The 14,604-nt window shown below is 35.0% G+C and overlaps 2 protein-coding genes across 5 annotated transcripts in view; one reads left to right on the plus strand and one right to left on the minus strand.

Annotated features, from left to right (window-relative positions):
- The window catches only part of TppII (Tripeptidyl-peptidase II), a 93,414-nt gene that overhangs the window by 40,481 nt on the left and 38,329 nt on the right, over positions 1–14,604 (plus strand). The window contains exon 3 of the mRNA XM_067354972.1: positions 9,995–10,047. The gene's annotated coding sequence lies outside the window, so the exon portion shown is untranslated. The remainder of the gene's footprint in view (positions 1–9,994; positions 10,048–14,604) is intronic.
- Sulf1 (Extracellular sulfatase Sulf1) overlaps positions 1–14,604 on the minus strand; it is a 73,721-nt gene that overhangs the window by 39,481 nt on the left and 19,636 nt on the right. The gene's annotated exons all lie outside the window — the stretch shown is intronic.

A 14,604-nucleotide genomic window follows, 5' to 3' on the forward strand; every position in this document is an offset into this window, starting at 1 on the left:
ATTGCGATATTATTTCTATTAACTCCGTGTAATAATCTTAACAATAACCTTTGACGATGTACACTAGAAAAATGAAAATATATTGATATTTTATAATAAGTGATGAATTAAATTTATCATTAGCTCATTCGATGAAAAGAAATCAATACTTGTCTCTGGTGAATTCCGAGCAGTAAATAAATGACGGCAGTCCCTGCGTCGGCACGCGTAAATTCTGATCATGCATTTGGTATACATATGTTAGGCGAGATATCTGACGTCACTTCCCGGGTAGAATAGTAGGAACGAATGCGCGCTGAATTTAGCACAATCAGATAATGTAACGAGCACACACGTGCATATAGGCCTTTCAACTTTACGCAACGCGCATGTATGAGCACATACCATACACATATATGCCTGTACAACATCATCTGTTGGTTATTCTTAAATTGCATCTTGCGGGCTTAGAAACATTACAACCCTGTTTCTACAGCTGGCTAATATCGTAATAAGTCGCGTAAAACATCGCGAACTTTGCGTTGACAATGACAGAGACGTTAAGAAAGTTCCGACATAATAATTGAAAAAATTCAGTTACTCATTATCCATTATCAATATTTATTAATACTTTCTTTTATATTTGCACACTCTTATGGAAAATCTAGAGTAAAACCATTTTCAAGAATCACTTGTCACGTAACAAAGAAGAGTTGACGAAAAATTAATTTATATATTATTTAACGATATTTTTTTACATTTAGCATTCTATATTAATCCGCGCTAATGTGAAAAGCATCAAGATTTCGTACTGTAATAAGAATTGATCATATTTTAGCTAACGAATTAGTGTTATATGATTAAACAGGATCCTGGAAAAAACTTGCGTACACTAAACTTCAAACGCAATACCTTTTTGATATAGCAGCTAAATGTTTGATAATAGCGTCAAAGAAATAGAATACATCTTTGTAGGATCGAAAAAAAAGTTAATAACTTACAATTCGTTAATATAATCCTCTGTAATATGAGTATGCATAAGTTTGCGACGGAAATCATACAAAAATGCGTTTGACACTCGAAATGGGCACACCGGATCGAGCAAATTTAACGCAAGAAATGTTTCCTGTCTCACATTGTGTGTCTATGTGTACATTGCGTAGTGTGCATTGGTGATCCGTGATGGCTGTTTCCTGCGTCCGCTTTGATACCGCACTTATTCGTCAACTAATTACTCGAACGCGCCGGACACGATTTGCATATCGCTTCAATTTTTACATTTAAGTACCAGTTATGTTTGTTCCAGTTTATGCGGGGAGCTCGCATAGTGCAAGTTCCCTCCAAAAATTATTTTAACGATGATTGCGAACTACACTCAAAAAAATGATCTTGCAATAATAGCTAAAATTTTCTAGGTGTAAAAAATTAACTAAAACAGATAAATGCAACTGTTGTGATATTGCATATGTAATTACTTAATCAGTTTAGATGACAGAAACAGAATATATATCTGTATTGTTTGTGAACTTTAAAAAGAAAGTTTCTCTAAAGCGCCTATCTATATAAGATCAATCACGTGTTAGATCATGCAATGAATAACATTTAGCAATGGTACCTAAATTTTTCAGAAGCTATTGCTAGAACATTACTGCTATAAATTCTATATGTGACAAACAATGTTTTCACAGATACGAAAAATAGCGATACATTCTTGTTGCGATATCTAGAAATCTAACTACATCAGTGAAATATTTTTTTGAGAGTATGCGCATAATGGATATTGATATGGTCTGTCTTCGTTTATAACCAGTTGATCGAATTTTTGAATACGAGAAACTGCGTATGTCTAACTCCATCTAGTATCTAGTATGTGAAAGTTGACAATCCAAGATATAGATATATATAATGCCAAAACTATATGTCGCGCGATCGAGTAGTTGCTACATATATTCGACAGTGTGTATGTGACATCGACCATTTTACATAATTTCGATGAATAATAGGCGTCTTTTGTAATATTGTACCTTTCATTCTGCAAAAAAACTTAATAAGAAACAAAAATCATATTTTAGCTAACTCCTAACAAATTAAAGTTTTTTAAATTTTCATAAATACCATACTAAAGCTATTAATTACACTCAAAGAAAATGGGTTAACTTTAAAAAGATTTTTTTGGTTAAAAAAAGGTATCAAACAAAATTGTCGATTTAACGATGCTAATTTTCCGTCAATTCAATTTTCTTCTTATTCTATAAAAATATTTCAGGTAATGTTGTTGAAATATGGATCAGTTCATATTTTATTGTTTAGTGTAAAGTTCTAATATAAATTATATGCATATTTTATGAGATATACTTTACACTTTATGTCAAATATAACATGATACAATACATAATTCTTAACCAATAAGCTGAGCAGCAGGACATATAGAACGATACTTTTTTAATTTCTGTACCTATTATTTAATCAACACATTTATCGTCAAATGCTTATTATTCATTTTATATCATTGCTTGCCTGTTTATATGATTTCAGGACCGGTCAAACAAAATACATTACAACACGAATTTTATTATTCATTAGTAAAGTTTCTCTCAAATTAAGAATATCACATTGCATTTTTTATTATTTGCAAATTATTATTTTAATTTTATTTCGAGTTATATTATCATTATATTATATAACTGTGACACTTTAGATTTATATTTAGCAAAAATTTTTCAAATCTAAGTAAATCTTCTCCTTTTTCTCTACCAAATACATATTTGTCTTACGATAAAAATTATACTATTCTATAGCTGAAGTAGCGATAAGTACAAATATTTAAAAGAAAGGATTTACATTAGTATACATAATAATTTCGAACTCTTAAGTACAACTTATGTTTGTTTTAGTTTATGTGGGGACTTGCATAGTGCAAGTCCCTTCCAAAAAATTGAATAATCTTTCTTCTATTTTTTTTTTATTTCTATTACAAAAAACTTAATCTTAAAACTTAATGTTAAAACTTAATCTAATTTATAAATTAACTTATAATTAATGACTAGAATATTGATAGCTGATATTGTCTGTCTTCATTTATAACCAGTTGATCGAATTTTTGAATACGAGAATTTTTGCGTTTAACTCCATCTAGTATGTGAAAGTTGACATATAACCCAAGATATAGATATATATAATGCCAAAACTATGTCGCGCGATCGAGTAGCTACTACATATATTCGGCAGTGTGTATGATATTCGACGCTTGTGTATATAAACTTTCATGTACTAGATGGAGGTTAACATGACAATTATCTCGTATTCAAAACTACGATCAATTGTGTTATAATATAGAAGCGCTTTATAATTATGTATTTTTCATTTTAATTAATTAATTTTTTTTATTTTTGTTTCAGGTATTTATGCACAAATATATTGCACAGGTAATTTTTGTAGTGTGGAAATCTGCGCTATTCACACCTCACGCATAAACATATATATATATATAATAATTTATGCTTGTATTTTTTTTATGCTTATAATTTATGCTTATATATATATATATAATATCGCATTTATATATAATATAGAATGATAGCTATGATATATTATGTATCTTAATGTTAGACTTCTTATTTGAATGTGTGCACATATTATTATCAGCATGAATTTAATTAATAAATAATCTGGGTGCAAATGTATTTTGTAAATGTAAAAGCGAAAAAGTATCGGAGTCTGCTAGTTCTGCTCAATTGAATAGTCAAAAGTATGTATAATTAGTAGAGATTACATCTCTATACACATTCATGCATATTGATTCACAATATAACAAAAAAGAGCAATAGACAAAGTCGAAAGTTAGTAGACGAATAAAGATAGGAGAGATTCTCATAGGGAAGTTTCACAGGGCGAGAGAAAGAGAAATGGAGAACCATGATAATGCCAGACTGCTTGGCGGCGTCGGCTTTATCAGCCCACGCAAATGCGATGGTGCGCTTTTCGAATCACAGTCTATGTGTCACCGAATGGTTTTCCTTTTTCATTATTTGCGTCGGCACGTCGGCACACTAATATTATATATCATCGAAGCAACATCAACGAAACAGATTTATTGTAAAAAAAAAAAAAAAAAAAACAGAAGAATACGCATTTTCAAAGCATCAATTTCATAAGAATAAGCTTCTGGTAATAATAGTATGTATTTGAATAAACATATTTGACGTACGTACATGCGCGATCTGATGAAAAACAAGAAATCTAATCATTTGAGTGGCAATGTTCTTAATTATTAGAAGTTATAATTAAAAATGTTACTTGCAATATCAGTGTGACATAGCTATGTGTATTTTGTTCTTCGTAATGAAAACAATAACATATATTGCTATAATTATTAAAACAATACATTTTACTTCTAAAATATTCATGCACTCTGTTTCTGATTTCGGAAATTACAAATTTTAGTACACGCGCTATTAATAATTGCAAATTCTCAGATATTAAACCCATCTCTCGATTTTGTTCAAAATTTATATCAACAATGTGTTTTAAAATAAGATTGTTTATAAAAATTACAAGTACATATCGTTTTTTTTCTGTTTTAAAACAGCAACAACGCTGATTAATCGTATCACCTTGACCGATGCTCGTATAATTTGCATAAGATCGCATCATCGCGATAGACGATATAAAAAGGCAAAATTGTTTCTTGGAATTTGTTGTTAAATCGCAAAAATATTGATTATTTAAGAATAACAACGCATCTATTACTGTAATAATCTTAGACAAAATATAAAAACGGTCGATGTAAATTAATCATAAATTGAAGATAAGATCGAATCTCGAAAAATCTCACGCAAAAAGTGCGTACTTTAATGTCATGTCAGCGCTGACGATGGCTCGTGCATTTTAGTTAATACAGCCATTCACGATTGTGATTTCTCACATAGTCTATGTATCACGAAATGATTTCTAAATGTAGAGACGCAATAACGCAGTGCTTGTTTATCGCGAGAACACATTTATTATATATTTCAAAATAAATTGTATGCACAGAAACAAGAAAAATACGCATAGTATCAATCAGGATTTCTCAAGAAGAACATTTTTTTTTACAAGTGTGCATGAAAACAAATTTATACGATATGCTCAATCGTGAGAAAAATTAAAATTTATATAATGTGATGCAATAATTTATGGATTGTAAAATAGCATATGTGACTTTTTATTGAAGAGACTCGCACACCGTGATTAAACAAATAACTTGATATAATTTAATATCGACGTGGAGAATCGTTTCATGAGCAGCATGATTACGTGTGGTTATAAGAAAAAGGAAGCGTAAGAATTTCTGCATTCGTTCACGTTCAGCTAATTGCTAGATCTTGACCAAGCAATTAAATTCATTAGAGTAAAATTACCGGTTAGACCTATTCGACCAATGTAGAAAATCCTTTACGTCGATTTGCACAAATACTTATCACACACTTATCTTTCTCTCTCTCTCTCTCTCTCTCTCTCTCTCTCTCTATCCTTTCATTTTTCGCTCTCCGTCGTTCTATATTTTTTTTCTCCCAGCAAATCATAGTGAACAATCCGCTGATTTCGCTGTCTATATCTGGCCCGTGCTCTATCTGTGATACTCGTGATCGAGCGAACCTTTTATTTTCATCGCAACTACATTCTTGATTACAGGAGATAGTACGGTCTATGACACGGCCGTTCTTAATTAACAGTACACGGATCGATAGACATGGATCAGCCGTCAGTTCGTTTGTGCTTTGATCCTATACGATTTAATAAAACGGGGACTAATCGACACCTCCTCATCAAGTTGATGCAATTGACACTAAATTGCATTTTCTTAAACTGTTTTGGAAAATTTCTATCATGTTTCGCGGAATAATAAAATAAACCAGTTTCAAAAAGCTGTCGGCGACTAAGTGAGATACTAAGTGAGATACTAAGAAATTGGAGAGGGGGGGGAGAGTCTCTTAAAAGTTGGCTGTAAAGCGGGCGAGGTGGCCTACGTGCTAAGAACAATGCCATGTCTTGCGGTGGCAGGTTGTTAGCTTCTTTTTCGCTCAAGCCGAGTGCATTAAACAGTATTTAAGTTTCTTCACTTGCAATGAAACACCCAACACCAGTTCTTTTTTGCGCGGTCAGTCGTTATATTAAAGTAACTTGGAAACGATTTCCTCTTTAATAAACAGCAAAGCATACAAATTTTTTAAGCACACTGCATTTACAGTACAATTTAATTAGTTTTCTTACTAGAAGTCAGTGATTAAATGACAATAAAAAATTATTGCTACTTTTATGCTACTTTCCACTAACATGTGTTTAAAGTTCTGTAATAATCTGGTGTTTCATTGTTTCACATACGCTGTGCATCATAAAGATTACATGAGAAATTAATTTCGTGGACATTTCACCGACATGATAATTATTCATTTGTAAATTCCCGAGACGTCCCGGCAAATATCCTCTCCACCTTTCGTCCGAGATCGACAATTATCACGCGATTAGAAGAACTTTCCTCCTTACGATTATCTCGTCCCGCACTGCAGAATTACAGTGTGCATTCGTACGGAATGTATACATCTCGGGAACAGGGAAGCCCGAGGCGGCGCGGCCGGTTAATCGCGCGGTAATAATCGCGAGCTACCGTATATACTGTCTGACAGGCAAAACTCCGGTCCGCAATTAAAGCAATTGCCATCCACTTAAGTCACTTTTCCGCTCGCATGAATCCCTCGCGCCCTTTTCTTACGGCGCGAATCCGCGGGATTACGGTAATAATTAGCAACGTTGTAAATCAATACCGGGGAATGCGTTTCTTTTTTTCCGCTCTAGGCATCTCCTATTTCGGTGAGACACGCACGTTCGTGACGCAACGTTCATATTATTCTTCGAAAGCGCTTCGACTATTTCGTTCCACTTCTACTTAGCGAGCGTGCGTTATCTGGTGTTTTCTCGATATCGTATAACGCATTCGAAACCATTTCAACATGAATTCCTTCTCGAACGAGCGAACAACAAGTCAGAGACGAAAAAGGATAATTTATGTGATTTCTTTTTAAGAGGAAAATAAATTTTCGCACAAACGCGACACTTGTGAGAATTATATGACATCTAATGCTCAATGTGTGTCGACACAAAGCTGCGTGTCGTGTAACTACATAGATGCACAAACGCGATTATGGCGATTCTAAACATTTCTATTATTCATAAATCATTCTACGAGCGTCAACTTCCACTGATTGATCGTTGTTGTTCGTCCTTGATGCAACGAGTGTATCGTACGATCATTTAATTTTTCTCCAGAGGTGCGAACGGACGGTCGTTGAGGCCGTTGTAAAAGTTCATGCGTAGTATCGATAACAATGCACAATGCGCGTTCATATTTTGCCATAAACGTGAGGTGACCGCGCATAATTATCAGATAAACACCAAAGCGTATTGAAAATGAATATCTCTGACTAATGTGCAACCATACAGGGTGGCGCCAAGGAATTTTAATTGGATTTCCAGTTTTTTTTATTTTCCTCGACGATCAGGTTACATTGCTGCGTCGTATTTTTCCTGTCTTGCTGTTTATTAATGTCGCAATTCGCATTAAATTAACGGCTTTATCTAAATTTTAATGACGGAACATCATCGATAGCTGTTAAGCGTGCTAAATTATAAAGTTACTTATCGGTTTTTCTCTGCGCACAAATATCGAATGTCAGCACAATTCCGAGAACACAGGTGCGAACTGTATTAGCATAAATAAAATATCAATTATATAGATAAAGAATCCCGTTCCCACGCATCTTCTCTGATTTTCCCACGGCACACCGGTTGTCATCGCGTGCGCGTGACAAAACGTTTAGCATCGCGCTTCGCGGAACTCCGTAGCTATCATGAAACAAAGCTGTTTACAAGAGATCACGCGTTGCACCGCGTACGAAGAGCTGTGCATTCTGCAATTGATGCCGATGTATAATGCACGCTCCTCCTCAATAACGTGGAAACAGTTTTCCCACGAGTTACCAGTTCAATCCCGACGTTTATGTCTTTCTTAACTCTTTTTTAACTCGGCAAAGCGATATAACCCGAAGGCTCAATGCGGGACGTCCGAGTTGCATCGTGCTACGTTAATTTATTTATGCCCCGTTTTGACGGCACGGCCGCTGATTGTAAGATATGGAAGACTTAATCGACAGGATGCATTCATCTTTGACCATGATAGCACTCTAATATTCACGACTATAATATTAGCACAGGGTGTTTGAAAAAAGTCAGAATTTAGAAGATATATAAGTTTAGCAAATTGTTTAAAAAATGCTTAATCAATATAAATCGAAAAATTGACTTGTGAAATACAGAAGCAATTTCTAGTTATTTTTTATTTTCTTTATTAGAATGTTTAAACAATATTAATTATATATATCGAAATAAAAAATCTCACGGTATATTTTGCACATAATAAAGGCAAAATTGAGTTTATTTTACTCATAAAGATTTCTATTTATAAAATAAATAAAATTGATAATCTCCGTTCGATGTAATAAAGTTATTTGCATAACATGCGAATGACATGATGAGATGCTCCTGATTATCATAAAATCCTCGTAGTACTGAATCTTCGAAAACTAAGTGACTAGGTAGATAGAAATCTTTATAACAACCTACAGTATATTTTTATTTTCAATTATAAAGTCATAAAATAAATATTTGTATTTATATTAAAAAATATTCTGTTATAAATTCGTAGCTGATTTTTACTTGACAAAAATGTTGTAGAAAATCGTCATCCATTATAACGTTTCAATTTTCGATATCAAATTGTACTAACTTTATATGTTTCAATTTTTAGTTGCGCGTAATTTGAAAACAATTGACGTTTCTTCCAAAAATATATCCCAGATTTTTGAATGTTTCGATTTATAAAAATTTGTTATCAAAGATAAAATCGAAAATTATATGTAAATTATTCTTATCTATGAATCTCGAATGGCTACATATTGAATAATCTGACTAATCTGTTCGACCATATCATACATTATATTTGGCTCATTAATTTAGTTTTAATATCTTACTCGTAGACCGAGTTTGATGTATTTATAAACAGTGCAAAGTGCTTATCTCTCTCGTTAGTTTCGCCTGTCAATGCTCGCGGAAGATTCTCCGAGCAGAAAAGTCATTTAAACCAGGCTTGACGTAGAGAGACGTCAGCGGGCCGTTACCTTCGGTATCGGACAGGTTTGCAACTAGCCGGTCACAGGGCGAGACAAATGGATACTGCATGCCGACAGTTCGGAACGCATAATGCAGTTGCCCTCGGAAGTGAATTATTTTGAGAGCCAACCGCGTAATTGATTCCGACGCGTTCAATTTCGCACAGAACTGTCTCGGCCGCGACGGCGAAGCCAACCGAACCGTCCTGACACGCCGGTGGTAATTGACACGCGAAATCGGCACACATTAGACTAAAGATAGAGCCGATGCAATCGATTTTTCCGTCGCGTGGACATAAGCCAGTTTTGCCCTTTAGCTATTCGTAATGTATTTTGCATACCATTCCAGTCAGTTTCAATGAAATTGTACGTATTTCGAGCACAGTGAAGGTACTTAAATTATTTCTAAATAGGCGTACATTTGGGAAGCAACGTCAATCAAACTTCGAAATTGTTGAATTTCGCATTTCCTCTAATGTGATGTGAAAACGATTTTTACATGAGTTTATTCCAGGAAATTGCAGTTTATTTGCGCAAAGCGTAAATATACTGCAATTTTCTGGAATATATTGCATGCCTTTAACTTCGTAATGACGGCAGAAAAATGAGATAGGAATCCCATAAATAAATCCCATACATCGCTTTTTGTTAACAATACATAACATTATTACGTTCAATTCCTGAATAGAAAAAACTAATTGTAAAAAATATACCCAGATAGGAATTTACAATCGGTACCGATATACGTAATTATTTCTTAAATAATTATTTTAAACACTGTTCTAATTTGAATGTATTTCATATTTTCACAGATCACTTTGTAGATCAAAATGGAACAACAACTCCGCTGCTAAGCATCGTGTCGGTGAGTAAGTTTAAGATAATGGATTTAAAAATGATGCATGCTCTCGTAATATAATGCAGACCATATAATTTTAATTGTTTAAAAGTCTTCCATGTGCATTTTCGAAGTATTCATGTATTAAATTGTGCAGGCATTAATTTTTAGAAAAAAAATTTGTGCTCTTTAGTTTGATAAATTTATTCTTTGGCGCACGCGTTATGTATATTTTTCTTGTTAACACAAATATCACACATAAAAATAAAAATTACATTATTTCATAAATCAATTGTTTAAAAATGGATATTGTAGGATTTTCTATTTGATAGGATTTCACTTTAAAAAATTCTTAGCATCAACAATCTTTGAAGCTTCTGCTTCTGCTTTAGCAGTAAGCTTGTTTGTTGACGATAAAGGAGTTTGTTTGTTTAGTATTTCGGAAACAGTTGCGTCAAGCATAAAAATCTACCTTATATTAATTTTTAGATCGGAAGACGATGCATGAAATATAAGATCGCAAAACAGGAAGATATTAAAATCGATAATTTTACTTAAAGTACAGTTTTCTTATACTGCTTTTTCTCTTTTTTTTCTGAATATTAACTGCCACACGCAAGACATCATATTTTACCCCTCATTGCGCAGTTATAAATCAACACCTAACATTAGAACTCGACGAGTTCATTGAATCACCTCTTGTGAACATCGGGAACGTGCCTCGGTGTGAGTAATCCTTCGTTGGCAAGTGTTAAGAGTGTAGTGGAATCTTAAGTTCCATTCATCCTCGCGCGGTGTGTTATTGTATTCATAAATGGAATTCAGGGACGCACGTCCAACGAGCGGTTACAGCTTCTCTCACTCTTTCTCTTTCTAATCAGTGACTATTTTACATTACCTCCTCGTCTCGCGCGTCATCTTACACGATCGTAGGCGGCTTCTGCAAATGCGGATGAGAGTATTTGACAACAGCAGCGTGAAAACGCAGCAAGCATCTCGGATAACACACAAGCCCGCGGAATGCGGGATCGCGAAAGCGTACGCGTCGAACGTGTTCCGCCGTCACGACTGACCGGTTTAGAAGCTCTTGCACCCATAAGTAGATTATACCGTCTGTTTAAGGGATTTAAAGGTAATTGGTAATCGTACCGTCGGCATGACGGTGTATGACCTGTACTTTCGAGTGCGCACTATTGATATCGTTGGAACGAGTACGCCATTTGGAAATCAGGTTGCACAGAAGCTGCATTCGCTAAATTGAAATTCAATGGTTGAAGCTGAGGACTCCACAAAAGCACCTCATTAGTCCGGAAATAATCCTGATTTGAGAGATTTTAATTGTTCTATAATCTATAAATATCAATATAAATAAATATTAATATTATATAAATAAATATAAAATTAAAGAATGTGTAAAGTAATCTTAAAATACTTGTGAAATAATCTTTGAAAGAAAATGTTAATTTATATTACAGCAAATATTTTACTTAATTGCGCTAAAACATGTTAAAAATAATTTTTTTTAAATCTTTATTATTCCACTTTTTTCAGAAAACTCCGTTTTGTAAAACTCTGTTTTACTTTAGTATTTTTATTATTCCGCTACGACTATAAAAGGCTCTAATAAAGCATTGTTCGTGTCATTGACGAGTTAAAAGACATTTAAACGCAAATAAGGGGACTAACAATATTCGGGTCACGGTTGTAACCGGGGCCAACTGCGTTTAATTTACGTGTGCGAGAACAGGAATAGCATGGCAAAAGCCGAGGAACGAGGTACATTTAAAAATTTGCTTCAGGCGAAACGCTGAGTCCGTGCAAATTGCCTACAATGACCTCTTGTCTTGAGAAAATAAAGTTAATGATATTGCGGTCTCTATAGTACGGTTGCTGTAATAAAGTATACGGTTAATCTTTAGGCATCGTCAAGTCAGGCAAGTTTTACAACTTCATTACTTTCACAGAAAATCTATGTAGTATTTTAGGCACACCATAAAAATATTTTATAGGACATGTATGCATATATTGTCAATGATATTTCTTTTATTAGAAAAGAGGAAGTTAATTATTTATATTTACTTGAAAAATAGAGGAGATAATAAATAATTCCGAAAATCATTCGCGTAAACTGTGCTAATTATTAAACATCTCTCATTGTCAGTCAACCGTTATTAGATAAAAGAATTCAGATAAAATATCGGAAACGAAAAACTCTATATTTGAATAAAATTTTATTATTTATGTGTCGTTAATGTCTGTGAAAATGCATAGTAGGCGCATGTAGATATGCAATAATTACTTCAGTAAGCGTTCGTAGCATGAATGCGTGTGCGCCGTTACACGTAGAGACTCGGGCAGGTAATGACGCGCCACCGCAAAGTAATTTCACGGCAGAGAAAGATTTAACAGCCTCCATATACCGTACGTTCGCGGTACGAAACAATATGGCATACGAAATATCAGAATAATAAGCGCGAAAGCATTCGTGCGATGAGACACATTAGAATACGCAATTTTTTTTTACGATTTCCGATTATTTTGGAAGAAGTGTCGCGACATCCTCGCGTCTTCGACAATTTCAATTGAATACGAAATGATTTCGAGTTGAACGAGCTCTTTCGAAACGGTGGCCTTTCTTCTCGACGGAGAGAACACCTTCGACGAAGTGCCTCGTCTAACATTTATTTATCCGAATTCCTTCCGGTGACTGGGTCCTCGAATGAGACGTCAAACTGACAGAATATTCTGAGAAACTTTGCAGCTGCTAAGAAAATTTTTCTCTCCGACTTCGATAACGACGAGTGCTATTCAAAGTTTTCTTTTTGCATTCCCCCTTCCGTCCGCCGCGCGCTCACCGTCTTTGGCTTATCTTCCTCGTCGATGTTCACGTCGGAGCTATTGACGACCCTTCATCGAAGAATATAGATATTTGCGTAAACATTACGACACTTCCTCACCAAATAACAATATAAATTCACGCCTGTTTAAGAGTCCTCAGTTGTAGAAGCTCGTCGCGTTGGATATTTGTCCCTCGATCACATCGCGTTCGCCGTTCTTATTCGGTCGCTCTAAAGTGTTCATAAATTACGGCGTCGCGGTAGTAAAAGCATCGATATAAATCATAAAAAACGCGTCGGTAAAATATTTACCGATAAAGCGCGTGAAAGTTCACGATATTTGCTGTTATAACATCGTTTCACACGTCGATTTCATTTTGCGTTGCGTTTGAAACAATTTACAGCCTTTTTTTCAGCAAGAAACAAGCATTCAGTTAACGCGTTAATTACAAAACAACGTCAGTGATGTTCCGCCGAGAACGTAGCAGTGCGTGAAAACCGAAGTGAAATTATAATTACGACTAATAAAGCGGCCAATGGTCGCTTAGCCTCGTATGTGCGGCGCCGCGCAGGGTGTTTTGTAGCCGTTGAGTATTGAAAATGATCGATCAGGTTCGAAAACAACTTCGTCACTCTCGGCGATGTTGCAGGATTTCCGCGATTCGTCCCGCGTTCGGGAATCGAATTAATTGCTTTTTCAAAATCACATTTTTGTTTCTCGCGAGCGATATACCGCGTATACATCGTCGCTCGTATTCTCCGTGAACTATTCCCAATGATGCGAATATTAATAGCTCGCACACGCTTTGCTAACGCCGGGACTCACGCACGGTGTCTCGCCGTCACGATAAAATTCAATATAGCATAATTGATAGACTGTCATAATTTTAATGGTACGTTAGTGTAGCACCGTAAAATACAAGTTGCGAAACTTATGTTAATAAACCGGATTATTTGATCTCCATAAAATGACATTAATCCACGCATTTGACGGGATCGGCGTAATTGCCGGTCTCTCCGGACATTAATCTTTACTGTGCTGGAGACATAAATTAATGTTGCATATTTTACGCAGATGTCCACGCGAAGTCGTAACAAAATGCGAGCGCGCGTAAGATATATGTAAATATCCCGAAGATAGAAATTGCACGGAGTGATATACAGCGCATGAGGTCGGATTAAGCATTCATAATGGTCTTTAAACCTCGGGCATACAGTGAGACTTCAATGCCCGCGTGAACTACCGGGCGCAAGATTGCATAATCAGCCATCTCGCGTGTTTCACACATCTCTATGCAACGATAGCGATAGCGGTGTAATCCCGACGTAGTTACAGATGTACGACCGGAGGAATTCAACGTGAGAGGCATTACTTTATTACTTCTATCAGCAAGTTGTCCGAGACATCAATCAAGCGAGCTTCCGTGCCGAGAAATCGATTCGAGAAACAATCGCGTGTCATTGCTCTAACAATTTCGCCGACGATGTACCTGCGAACTCAATAAGGCTTCTCGTTAATGGATTTACGACGCTAGGCTCGTTTTCCTTCACAGCATGTCATCGAACCTATTCGGATACTCGTGTCTTAATGCCAACTTCCTGGTAGTAACGTAATTCGGACTTTTTCAATAGAAATTGTGTCAAATAATATTTCACAATCATAAATTTATAAATAGCAGTTGAAAATGTTAAAATACCAGAAAATGTAAAATTCTGAAAATTAATCGAAACGAGTTTGCATAAATCT

Source organism: Linepithema humile, chromosome 5 (genome assembly GCF_040581485.1).
Source record: "Linepithema humile isolate Giens D197 chromosome 5, Lhum_UNIL_v1.0, whole genome shotgun sequence".
In the NCBI taxonomy this organism is placed as follows: domain Eukaryota; kingdom Metazoa; phylum Arthropoda; class Insecta; order Hymenoptera; family Formicidae; genus Linepithema; species Linepithema humile.